Raw genomic sequence first — 12916 nt, 5'->3', positions numbered from 1 at the left:
TTGTCAGTGGCCATACTCAATCTTTGAAAGACTGAAGATCGAGCACTTGAAGGCTTAATATGATAGAAGACAGAAGTTCTTTGCTTCATTTCTTCTGAGTCGTTGACTTCTTCGACAGTTATATGATTTTTGTCGACCTCTACTATGCCGACAGTGTAACATGCAATAACTTCTGATACTTTCTCTGGAAAATTATTGAGAAAGCTTCTTAGTTCTTGGGAGAAATTCTGCCAAAGTTGTCGGCCATCGGAATTGAGGGAAGTCCTTGTCTTCTTTCTTAGCAAGCTTAGGCTTCCATGTCATCTTTTTACCTTTCTTTTTATGAGTCTTATTCCTTCTTCTATAGCTTCGATAGGAACGAGACTATTTTTGGGTGGGGTTTAGTTTCCTTCTTTTTCGATGAGTCACAACTATCCACCCTTCTTTGTCATCTTCAACGAGCTCATCTTTCTTTTTGGAATTTGTTGTTTGAATCTCTTGCTGGAACCAAACAACTATAGGTTCGAAGGATCGAACTGGATTAGGCTTTATCTTTGAGCATGGGACACATATAGTGTTGGAACACTTGAAGTCGCCGCTACTGCAGTGTGATTTGTCTGAGCTACTTCATCTAAATCTAGCTCAATCTTCTTTTCATGAGCCAACTCCAGAATTCGTTTCTTCAGCACGAAGCACCTTTCAACTAGGTGACTAACGACCCGATGATACTTATAGAGTTAGGATCATCTACTTTTCCTGCTTGTTCTGGTTGTTTGCATTCTGACAGCTGAATAAGTTGCTTCTCTAGTAGTTGCTCCAACATATCTGCCACATCAGAGTCAAGGAATGGATAAACCTTCTCTTGTCTTTCTTTAAAAGTTGGGTGACACTTCTCGCCCTCATTATGCCTTCTTTTGAATTTTGTTTTTTTTCCTTAGAGAAAAATTTCAAGGGGGTCACATGAATAACCATAGATTCTTTTGTGGCATTATCCACGATCTTTTCAGTGCCTTTGGCTTCATTCTTGTATTTTTCTCCCTTTAGAGACTAGGAAATCTTTAGTTCCCCTGTTGGCAATGCTCAGCTCCATATCATGAGCGCGTGTTGCCAACTTCTCAAATGTACGAGGTTTTATCCCTTGTAAGATGTAGAGAAGTTCCCAGTACATGCTTTGAGTGCACATTTCCACTACAGATAATTCAGTGAGTCTATCTTTGCAATCCAGACTCAATGCTCTCCATCGGTTGATGTAATCAATGACTGTCTCTCCCTTCCACTGTTTGGTGTTCGTCAGCTCCATCATGCTAATAGTGCGTCTTGTATTGTAAAAGTGGTTCAGGAACTCCCTTTCTAGCTGTTCCCAACTGTCAATCACTTCTGGCTTCAAATCAGTATACCAATCGAAAGAATTTCCTTTCAAGGTACGAACAAACTGCTTGACTAACTGGTCTCCTCTGGTTCCTGCATTTTCGTAGGTTTCAATGAAGTGTGCGACATATTGTTTTGGATTGCCCTTTCCATCGAACTGCTGGAACTTTGGAGGTTGATACCCAACTGGCATTCTCAGGTTGTCGATTCTCTTGGTGTATGGCTTGGAGTACATAAAGGAGGACTGTGATAGTCCTCCGTATTGAGCCCTTATGGAGTTTGTAATCATATTCTACAGCTTTTAAACTGATAGGGCAGTAATAGAGATAGATTGGTGTGGCTGGTCTTCCTTCAAGACAGTCTTTCCTTTGTCATTGGCTTTTGTAGCTGGAGATTGACTCGACTCAGTAGTTTCTCGAGATTTTATTTGACCTCTTAAAACAGCGATTTCATGATCTTGCTCCTCTACAGCCTTCATTAGAAGATTTATCTTCCTTTCCATCTCTGTCATGGCTGACTTAGTTGTTACATTAGCCATCATGACAGACACTATGTCAAGGTATGATTCTTCCTTTGATTGGTTAGAAGTAAAGGCAGAATTATCAAACAAAGGATTTTCTCTTATTATGATCTCGCCTTTAGAAGATTCCATCATCTACTCCCATATTTTCTCTGTGAAGACAAAACCTTGTTCTTGCTCCTGCATGCTCTCCTTTGAATGGTTGTAGGTGACAAGTCCTGTGTAGGCATTGCTTGCAGTAGTTGCTTTGGATGCAGCTTTCTTTTGTGCCATTAGTTTACTTGAATGTTGAGAGAGAGATGAGAAGTAGAGAAGTCCCACTGGGCGTGTCAATTTGTTCTCACAAGATTTTAAGAAAAATTTATTTCGTGGAACTTGAACTTTGTATTTGTATTAATTTTGTGGAAAGTAAATACAATCTCTAATACATAGTATTTTTATGCTTTCAAAATAAACTATAATCTTTAAGCTTGTTGATCTTCTTGAACGATCGGCCTTTGGGCTTGTTATCTTCTTGGATGATCGACCTTTGGGCCAGTTGATCTTCTTGGATGATCGACCTTTGGGCCAGTTGATCTTCTTGGATGATCGACTTTTGGACATGATGATCTTCTTGGATGATCGGCCTTTTTTATGATCTTCTTGTATGATCGGCCTTTGGGCTTGTTGATCTTCTTGGACGATCGGCCTTTGAGCTTGTTGATCTATTGCCCTTTGGACTTATTGATCTTCTTGGATGATCGGCCTTTGTGCTTGTTGATCTTCTTGATGGAATATGGCCAAATTTCTGAGAAAATTTTTTGAGTTTTGTCCTCATTTATATTGATTTTGGGGATAAACTCAGAATCTCAAATATAAAAAATAAAGGAATAAGTTTTATCCCCAATTTAATTCAATTTAGTGCTAAAATGTGATTAATAAAAAAGTTCGGTGCATGGCCAAAAGTTTTAGAAAATGGGGATAGAAAAAAAAAAGAAAAATCATCAAAAATAAGATTTGGGCGGTTAAAAAAAAATTCTTTTTTAACCAATAAAATCTAAATTTAACCAAATCTAAGATTTTCTAATCGGATTCTGGATTAATTGGAGTCCCTATAAATATGGCTCAAATCTTTCTGCATTTTCATCCTAGGTAGTCAAAGGTAGGAAAAAAAAACTTCCCTCCTTTCTCTTTTTTTCCTTTCTTTCTTTCCTTTTTTTCCTTTTTCTTTTTTCTTTTCTTCTTTTTTTTTTTTCAAGAAAAATTGGTTTTTTTTCCTTTTCTTTTCCGTTTTCTTTTTTTTCTTTTTTTCTTTTCCCTTTTTTTCCTTACCTTTTTTTTTTTTTTTTTGTTTCTTTCATCTTTTATTATTTATTTTTTTTTATTTTTTTATTTTTTTGTTTTACTAACTTGCCCCATTGCCCCTTTTTTTACAAGAGTTAGAACTATTAGTGACTTGCACTTAGTTATTTCACCTACTTCTTCATATCTTTACACAAAAGGTGGGTTCTTTTTTTCTTTTATATATATTAGCAGGGGCATTCGACATGCGACTGTCAGCTTCGCCAGCACAATCTAACTCATGTTAGACACAACCCCTATGTGGGCGACTGTGTAGTCTACAGGGGTGGTCGTCAGCTCTGCCAACAATGATCTGACTTCTACTATACACGGCCCATATATGGGTGAATGTGTAGCCTGCAGGGGTGATCGTCAGCTCCGCCAACAATGATCTGACTCCTGCTAGACACGACCCCTATATGGGTGACTGTGTAGCCTGTAGGGGTGATTCGCTAACAACGATCTGACTCCTGCTAGACACAGCCCCTATGTGGGCGACTGTGTAGCCTGCAGAGGTGGTCGTCAACTCTGCCAACAACGATCTAACTCCTACTAGACACAACCCCTATGTGGGTGACTGTGTAGCCTGCAGAGGTGGTCGTCAGCTCCGCCAACAACGATCTGACTCCTGCTAGACACAGTTCCTATGTAGGTGACTGTGTAGCCTGTAGGGTGAAAGAGTAAAACAATATGCAGAGGAACTATCAAGGATCCATAAGCTTTCTAATTCACTGATTTTAGCAAAAACTAAAGCATGCTCTTCTCAAAAAGGGTTTTATGAACATATCTTTGATGAACTCTCCAAGAAAACGTCTGTTCAGCTACTGTTTTCACTTGCTATCAACGTGAACCACCTCAAAGCCTTCTCTACTATGCTCTTGGAGCTTTAGGCAAAGTTGTGGGACTCAAGAACAGCTTGAAGATGTGAAGAAACCAAAGAAACTCACAGCAGCTTGACTAAAGAAGACAGCTTCTTCTACAGAAAAATTTCTCTCGAAATTCTATATTATCCTCTTCTCCAACAACTCCAATCTTTTTTATATATATTTGATGAACATGCAAATAGATGGAGTGCATGGCTTGCATCTCATGCTTGGAGAATCAAAGTAGAGAAAATAATGCTTTTTTGTGAGCATAAAGATGATGATAATGGAAAAACCCCATTTTCCATTTTTGTACAACATGCAAACGAATTTCCATTCTTTTTTTAAAACCAAAAAATATTTTAAATCATTTTAATTCAAAATTTGATTTTCTTAAATTAATTTCATAAATTAGTTTTTTAAAAAATTAATTAATTTAATATCAAATATTAAATTAATTTTTGCACAATAATCATCTTTATATATTTAAATCATATTTATATTTAATCTCTTGTTCCATTTAATTTGAACGTTTCAAATTAATTTCTCAAGCTACCCTAAAGCTTATCCATTTACGAGCTAGTAAGGGGACCTTGCGGACCTATAGATCATAGGCTCCAACGATTCGAGATTAATCGGCTAAACTCATTAGTCCGATCTAACCCCATTTTGTTAACTAATGGGACACTCCACTATATCCCATAGTTGAACTCCCCTCACTGTTGATATATTATGTCCACTTAATAACCATAATCGGTAAGTCGATCCTTCACAGGTTGTTCGTAATTACAACTAGGTCAAAAATATCATTTTACCCCCGTGACTACATCTTGTTCCTTAAGTTCCTACTAATCCTCTAATGAATAATTCTGATTCATAATCTCTATGAATCAAATTCTTTCTCTATCATGAGAAGGAAGAGCCCCGATTTTTCAAGACCTGGAGTCAATACTTAAGAGAACAACCTATTTGTTAACCCTAAATAGGGTAGGAGTGAATTCCATCTTGCAAGGCTATGTCCTCAGCTATTCATCTGGTCTTATCCCCAAAATGGTAAGCTTATTGAACAGTACTGTTGGACTACTCTCACCGTTTACAGATCAAAGGATAATCCCAAACAAACAGGAGTTCATAGCTAGCTCAGAATTAAGATTGAGTTAACCTAGGTTATATAATAAATGAAATAGTCATTTTTAACAGTAAACGGTCGTTATAAAGAAAAGTTACTATTTTCGTGGTCCAGTCTCATTGCATAGGATGCCCTCACTCTCATGTCTCAACATGAAAATTTTGTGGATCACATCGTTTGTAGCACCTTACAACTTCTTGTAACAAATACAGAGTGGGTCGCATCCAATAGTGTTACCAGGAAGAGATATCCAATTTCATCCATATACTTATTAGACCATTTAGGTTATATACTGTCAACTTGATTATGTTTATGTCACTACATAAAGTTACAACATTCAGACTATAGCCAAGGATACGTTTATTGGATTTTCATAATAAGATGCAAAATCAACATGTCATCGTTTTTTATAAGATAGAATGTTTAACACGAACTGCGACTTCTAGGACATTCCCAACATAGGGGTGTCATCAGCTCTGCCAACAACGATCTCACTCCCTCTAGACACAGCCCTTATGTGGGCGACTGTGTAGCCTACAGGGGTGGTCGTCAGCTCCGCCAACAATGATCTGACTCCTGCTAGACATAACCCCTATGTGGGCGACTGTATAGCCTACAGGGGTGGTCGTCAGCTCCGCCAACAACGATCTGACTTCTGCTAGACACGGCCCCTATGTGGGCGATTATGTAGCCTGCAGGGGTGGTCATCAACTCCACCAACAACAATCTAACTCCTGCTAGACACGACCCCTATGTGGGCGACTGTGTAGCCTGCAAGGGTGGTATCAGCTCCGCCAACAACAATCTGACTCCTGCTAGACACGGCATCTATGTGGGTGACTGTGTAGCCTGCAGGGGTGATCGTCAGCTCTGGCAACAACGATCTGACTCTTGCTAGACACAACCCCTATGTGGGTGACAGTCGCACGATCATTTTGGAGATGAAGCGAAGTTACGCCTTGACTTGTGAAGATGAAGCGAAGTCGTGCCTTGACTTGTGAAGATGGAGCGAAGTTGCGCCTTGACTTGTGAAGATGGAGTGAAGTCGCGCCTTGACTTTTAAAGATGAAGCGAAGCCATGCCAGACTTTGGAGGCGAAGCGAGCCACACCAGACTTTGCAGATGCAGTGAGCCACGCTAGACTTTGGAGATGAAGTGAGTCACGCCAGACTTTGGAAGCGAAGCGAGCCATGCCAGACTTTGGAAGCGAAGCGAGCCACGCCAGACGTTGGAGGCAAAGCAAGCCACGCCAGATTTTGGAGACGAAGTCATTGAAGATGGAGCGGAGCCATGCACACTGACCATGAACTTGAAGATGAAGCGGAGCCATGCACACCGACCTTAAACTTAAGATGGAGCAGAACCATGCACACCGACCTTGAACTTATAAAAACTATAAATAGTGGAAGCATTATAAGGGCCGTGTCTAGCAGGAGTCAGATCGTTGTTGACGGAGCTGATGACCACCCCTGCAGGCTACACAGTCACCCACATAGGGGTAGCAGGAGTCAGATCATTGTTGGTGGATCACCTCTGCAGGCTACACGGTCACCCACATAGGGGTCGTGTCTAACAAGAGTCAGATCGTGTTGGTGGAGCTGACAGTCGCACGTCGAATGCCCCTGCTAATATATATAAAAGAAAAAAAAAGAACCCACCTTTTGTGCAAAGATATGAATAAGTAGGTGAAATAACTAAATGCATGTTGCTGATAGTTCTAACTCCCGTAAAAAAAGAGCAAGGGGGCAAGTTAGTAAAAAAATAAATAACAATAAATAATAAAAGATGAAAGTAACAAAAAAAAGGTAAGGAAAAAAAGGAAAAGAAAAACATAAAGAAAAAAAGGGAAAAGGAAAGGAAAGAAAAGAAAAAAAATGAAATTTTCTTTAAAAAAAAAAAAAAGAAGAAGAAAAGTAAAAAAGAAAAAGGGGGAAAAAGGAAAGAAAGAAAGAAAAACAAGAGAAAGGAGAGAGTTTTTTTTTTCTCTGCCTTTAATTGACTTGATGAAAATGGAGAAGGCTGCCCTATTTATAAGGACTATAAATACAGAATCCGATCTGGAAATATTAGATTTGGTTAAATTTAGATTTAAATTTTTTTTAACCACCCAAAGTTTATGTTTGATGATTTTTCTTTTTTTTTTCGTCCCTCATTTTTTAAAACTTTTAGCCATGCACCGAACCTTTTTATTAATCGCATTTTAGCACCGAATTAAATTAAATTGGGGATGAAACTTATTCCTTTATTTTTTTTACATTTGAGATTCCTTTATCCCAAAATCAAATTAAATGAGGACAAAGCTCAAAAAAAAAAATTGAAATTTGGCCATATTCCAAATTTCTTCCTTAAAACCAAAATTTTAAATTTTATTCTCTAAATTAAATTAAATTGGGGTGAAATTAGTTTTCTTATAAATTTGGCCATATTCAAAATTTCTTTCTTAAATCAAAATCTTAAAGTTTTCATCTCCAAATTAAAATAAATTAGGGATAAAACTTGAATTTCATTTTAAATTCAAAATTTTTAAGTTTCATCTCTAAATCAAATTAATTTGGGATGAAACCTGAATTCTCCTTTTTGTTAAATGGAGAATTCCTACTTTTTATCTCTCCAAATCAAATCAAGTATGAGATAAAGGTTGAGACTTTTCTTAAATTAAAATTTTGGCCGTCCCATATTATAAATTTTAGTTAAACTCGTCACTAAACTCATGATTTAATTAATATGGGAACATCAAAGTCAAGACCGAATTACTTGCATCTCGATGTCGGCTTTATCTTTTCAAGATTCATCCACCCACATCTGTGCACAAATCTAAAAAATGGGCTATTTGTTGGAGGAAAATTTTCGAACCCACGAACCACCACGTCATTTGCTAAATTAATGACGGAATTCCGGAATCGTCAAATTTGTGACCAATTAAGAGTTAACATGTGTCTCAAATTGAAATTGAGGACAAATTCTGTGTTTTCGTCACAGACATCAATTGAGTAAAATTAATTTCAATCAATTTGACGTTATAATTTGGCATTGGCCCAGTTAAATATCAAGTCCAATTAATTAGGCCCAAAGGCCAGGCCCAAAGGTCAGGCCCATGGGTCAATCAAAGCCAGGCCCAAGCCCAACTCTATAAATAGAGAAGTTCCCTCATTTGCAAAAGTCAGTCATTCTATCAAAGAGCTTATAGAGAATTCTCTAGAAGACTTATGAAGACTGAAGTCCTTTGAAGATGCAATTTTCGGTGCAACCGAGAGAGAATCAGAGGATCAAGTACTAGAGATCGAACCACATCGCATCAAACCAACCCAAGTTCAACTCCACGAAACAAGTTTCTCCGGAAGCCTCGTGCAAACACTAATCCTTCAAGAACATCAACCTCTCCGGAAGCCTCGTGCAAACACTAATCCTCCAAGAAAATCAACCCGATTATCCAAGCAGATCAACAAGCCCAAAGTCATCCAATATCAATTGTACTCACTTTCCACAAAATTAATACAAATACAAAGTTCAAGTTCCACGAAATAAATTTCTAACCGTTCCAATACAATTTTTATTTAGATAAAACATTGTAAATCTTTTTATTTAAAAAAATAATATTTCATATGTGACGAAGTTATAATTAAAATATTCAACTTATATAGTTTTTTAAAATTAAAATTTAAATATTACAACACCATATTCTAATCTTAACTATATATATGTGTATATACTCGAGGTCAGATATAGAATCGGAGATTATATTCCTGTTTCTCATCTAATCAGAGATACCTAATCTTGTTCCTGTGAGTTAAATACACATCTTACTCAATAACCATCGGGGACCTTCACCACACTTGTTAAACTAGTGATACATGAAGTTTTCCAATAATTCATTATTATTTTTTTTTAAGTACCATGTTTGTAGGGTAGAAAATGTAACCATCAACTTTAAACTGTACGATATGTTAATTGGCCCATATAAAGCATGATTTAATCTGATAATGTTTGAATTACTGTATGATCCAAATTTAACATGAATTAATTACTCCATATATAAAATATGATCCAAATTTAACATGAATTAATTACTCCATATATAAAATATGATCCAAACCCTTCTTATTATAAAGGGAATTTTTTTTTTTTTTCTTTTACAAACAACAATACTTCCCACTGCAACAATTCTACACATTTTTTTCCAAAAAACAGAGTAGAAGAATTTGATGGCCGAGCTCAAAAATTTTGGGTCCATCAATCTTCAAGGATTGAAAGGCAAAAAAAGGTATTCGAGAAAGGGGTGCAAAAAATATTTAAAAAAGTTCAAGACCCCAAAAAGCAAAAAAGGAAAAGAAAGAAAAAAAAAAAGGTAAAAACCAAAGCTCTGAAACCAAAAAAAACCTTCAGAACTCTGTTTTTTTGCTCAGAAATTCCATAAGAATGATGATGAGTCTTGATTAGTGGTGATGGCGTCAAAATTCTCATCTCCATAATCAAAAGAAGGAGTTGTGGAAGAAGAATCATTAATAAACATTTCATTATAAAACGGATTGTATTCTGGAAATAACCCAAAATCCGATCCGTAATTCCCCGATCCCATGGCGTTGTGAAGATCAAAAAACGGCGATCTTTCATCACATTCAATTACAGAGGTAGTCACTTCGGATACCAGCGACGGCGATGGTGAATCGACGGTGGGTCTGGTGAGTTCCGACGAAGGCGGTGGGTCGGAGTTAGCGAATTGGGCGGCGACGGATTGAATCTCTGTTCTTGAGAGCAAACTAGCACCGGCAATCTCCGGTGGGTTATCAGGGAAATTGAAACGAGCAGAACGGCCACGCAAGCAAAACAGAGCCGCATCGAATGCACGCGCCGCCTTCTGGGCTGAATCATAAGAGCCTAACCAGATCCGTTCACGGCTGTTGGGGAGACGGATTTCGGAAACCCACTTGCCCCACTTCCGGCGGCGCACTCCTTTGTACCGTGAATCGGAAGTGTCAACGGCGGCGGCGGCGGAAGACGGCTTCGTCATACAATGGGGGGGAAATGGGTTTAAATCTTTTAGATTTTTTTTTTTGTTTTGTTTATTATTGTTGTTTGTTGAGTGTTAGTGAAAGGGAATTTGCGGCGGAGAGTGGAGAGGAAGGGGTATAAATAAAGAAGAAGGGATTTTGACTTGGACCGGAGGATGGAGGCGCGTTGAAAGAGGGAGGAAACAGCGGAACGCGTGGGGACACGAAGGATGACGCGTGGAGATTAGCTTTAGGTTTGGCAATTCATGATTGTGATTTTGTTTTCTTTTTGTTTTTTTTTTTAAAATGTGGGTAAGTATACTCTATACTATTCACGTCACGTGTGACAATTGCTTTGTGATTTACTCGTGCTTTAAATCATTCTTCATATCCCTTCTTATCATGTCTAAAAACCTCCACAAAAAATTTGGGATCCCACTCGGAAATGGTTAATCATATTAAATGTCTGCGTTTTGATATATAGGATTATTAATTTTTTTTTAAAGTTAAACAAATGTATTTGATTTATCAATTTTATATATAAAATCAAAACTAAATAATTATTCGATGAAATGTAAGAGAATAGGTGAACCTTATTAAGTCTAAATAATATATTTATATTTAATAATTAATTAAAATCAATATAAATGATTAATTGGTACTAATTTATTAATTAATCAGGCTTTATTCATCTCTAAGTATAAAAATCTCACGAGTTTGGAGGGTATTAAAAAAAAACTCATGTCAAGTGGCTTTTAATATTCCCTGGATAATAATATCCTAGGTTTTAAAAAGTGAAATCCTGCAAAACAAACAAGGGTATTTAATGTCTATCTAAAATCTCATAGCAATATCTGTGAAACAAACGAAAGCTAAAAGGAATTTATACAAAGAAGTGATAGGCCGAAAACACTTTAAAAAGAGTTTATGTCTTTTGTTTCAAATCATTACAATTTGAAGCATTTTAACCTTGATATATCAACTTAGTTGTGTGAGTGGTATAATGTTTTAAGAGAGTGCTCTTATAATTGGGGTCGGGGAGAGATTTTTGTGTGAATGTAATAATTTTTCAAATAATGAAAATTTTATAGTCCATTAGTCTTTTCTTTGATTCAGAGTTTTCCATATTATTTTTCTACTTATTCTTTTGCTAATAATGGGAGGTTCCTCTCATTTCTAATGCAAAAATAACATAGAGAAAAAAAAAGAAAGAAAGAAAGAAAGAAAGAAAGAAAGAAACGTAATAATTTTCTCCTATCTCAATTACAAGAGTTTTGTATCACTCGCGCCATTTTTTTGACTCCTAAACTAGAGAGTACAAAAGGTAAGATAACAAGAGTTAGCACAATCAATAATATTAAAGCATTTCAAATTGAAACGACTTGAAACCAAGGGTCATGAAGGCTTTTTATAGTGGTTGAAGCTCATGATTTTTTTTTCCGACCTTTTTGATGTAGAACAACCACTCTTTTAATATTTTACCAAAAAATCTTCCACAAAGACATTACAATATTTTTTTTAAAAAAAATATAGGAGTTACTCCTTTCCTTATCAATTTGGTTTTGAGATGAAATTTCATATTTATCTAATAAGGTATCGAGCCATCGACACTTAAAATTATTTGAATTAATAATTAAGTTGTTATTTCTAAACTAAGTTATATATCTGGTTAATGGTGTATATTTTATGAGTCATATATCTTAGATTTTAACTATAATATATACATCCCTGAAGAAGATAGATCAAGTCATTGAAAAATTGGATAGTCTAACTCTTAAGGTGGCCATGTGACTTAACTTTTTTTAGGCCCTATCGTTTTGTCACATATATATAATATACGTAAATAAGAAGTGATGACCAATTTATAGACACATACATTTTCAAAAGACAAAAAAAATGATAATATAAGCAATAATTTTAAAATAGTAGTGATAAAATTTTAAAAAACAATCATGATAAAATGTACTAAAACAAATATTTGTCAAAGTTTAGTAGTGAAAAGTTAAATGAGATTTTAACCGTACTCTAGTAAATTTATTATTTTAAAACTTACCTTTAAAGATTCATTTTTATAGGACAAAAAAATTGACATAGAAATGTCTTTTTTACTCATGAATATTGAATATCCATATAATGTGAGGTTTAATATATTTTAATTTAGGTCTAGGTCTGAGTAGATTAAAATTAAATGTTTAGAGTCGGGTTTAAATTGATTTATCACTCAAATTCAACTTACTCAGACAAATTTTTTTACAAAGATTACAGTTTTTCTTTTTTCTTTCAAAGTTTCTGTTACCAAAAAAATATTATATTAAATATAATTAAATAAAAATATACATATGATATGTATTATTCTTTTTAGATAAATTTTCACCAATATGAAAAAAAAATTCAAACACTAATAGACTTCTATCAACTTTTATCAATGATAGACTTGTATTAGTTTCTATATTGATAGTATTAATAACAGATTTCTATCCATTTATATCATTGATATATTTCTATTAGTTTCTCTCACTGATAGATACTAATAGATTTCTATTAGCGTCTATCTGTGATAGACATTGATAACAATATCTATCACATATATAATTAAATTTTGTTATTTATGCAAATATTATCCCTTATTTTTCTATTTTTGAAAATTCTCCTTCTTTTTATATAAAAGGAGATTAATCAAATCGAACTTTGTTAAAATTTATACTCTTTTATAAAAGTAGAGACAGTTGTCCCATTTTTTTTCTTTTCG

At 35.4% G+C, this 12916-nt stretch overlaps 1 pseudogene across 1 annotated transcript; it reads right to left on the bottom strand.

Annotated features, from left to right (window-relative positions):
• Positions 1 to 9228: 9228 nt before the first annotated feature.
• Positions 9229 to 10552, bottom strand: LOC120071496 (ethylene-responsive transcription factor ERF017 pseudogene; annotated as a pseudogene). The gene has a single exon (XR_016527852.1). The product of XR_016527852.1 is annotated as an ethylene-responsive transcription factor ERF017 pseudogene (transcript).
• Positions 10553 to 12916: the final 2364 nt, after the last annotated feature.

This window comes from Benincasa hispida, chromosome 2 (assembly GCF_027475165.1).
Source record: "Benincasa hispida cultivar pf3 chromosome 2, pf3_genome.v1.1, whole genome shotgun sequence".
Taxonomy (NCBI): Eukaryota; Viridiplantae; Streptophyta; class Magnoliopsida; order Cucurbitales; family Cucurbitaceae; genus Benincasa; species Benincasa hispida.
The sequence above is the reverse complement of the archived record's forward strand: the minus strand, read 5'-3'. Positions and strand labels throughout refer to the sequence as shown.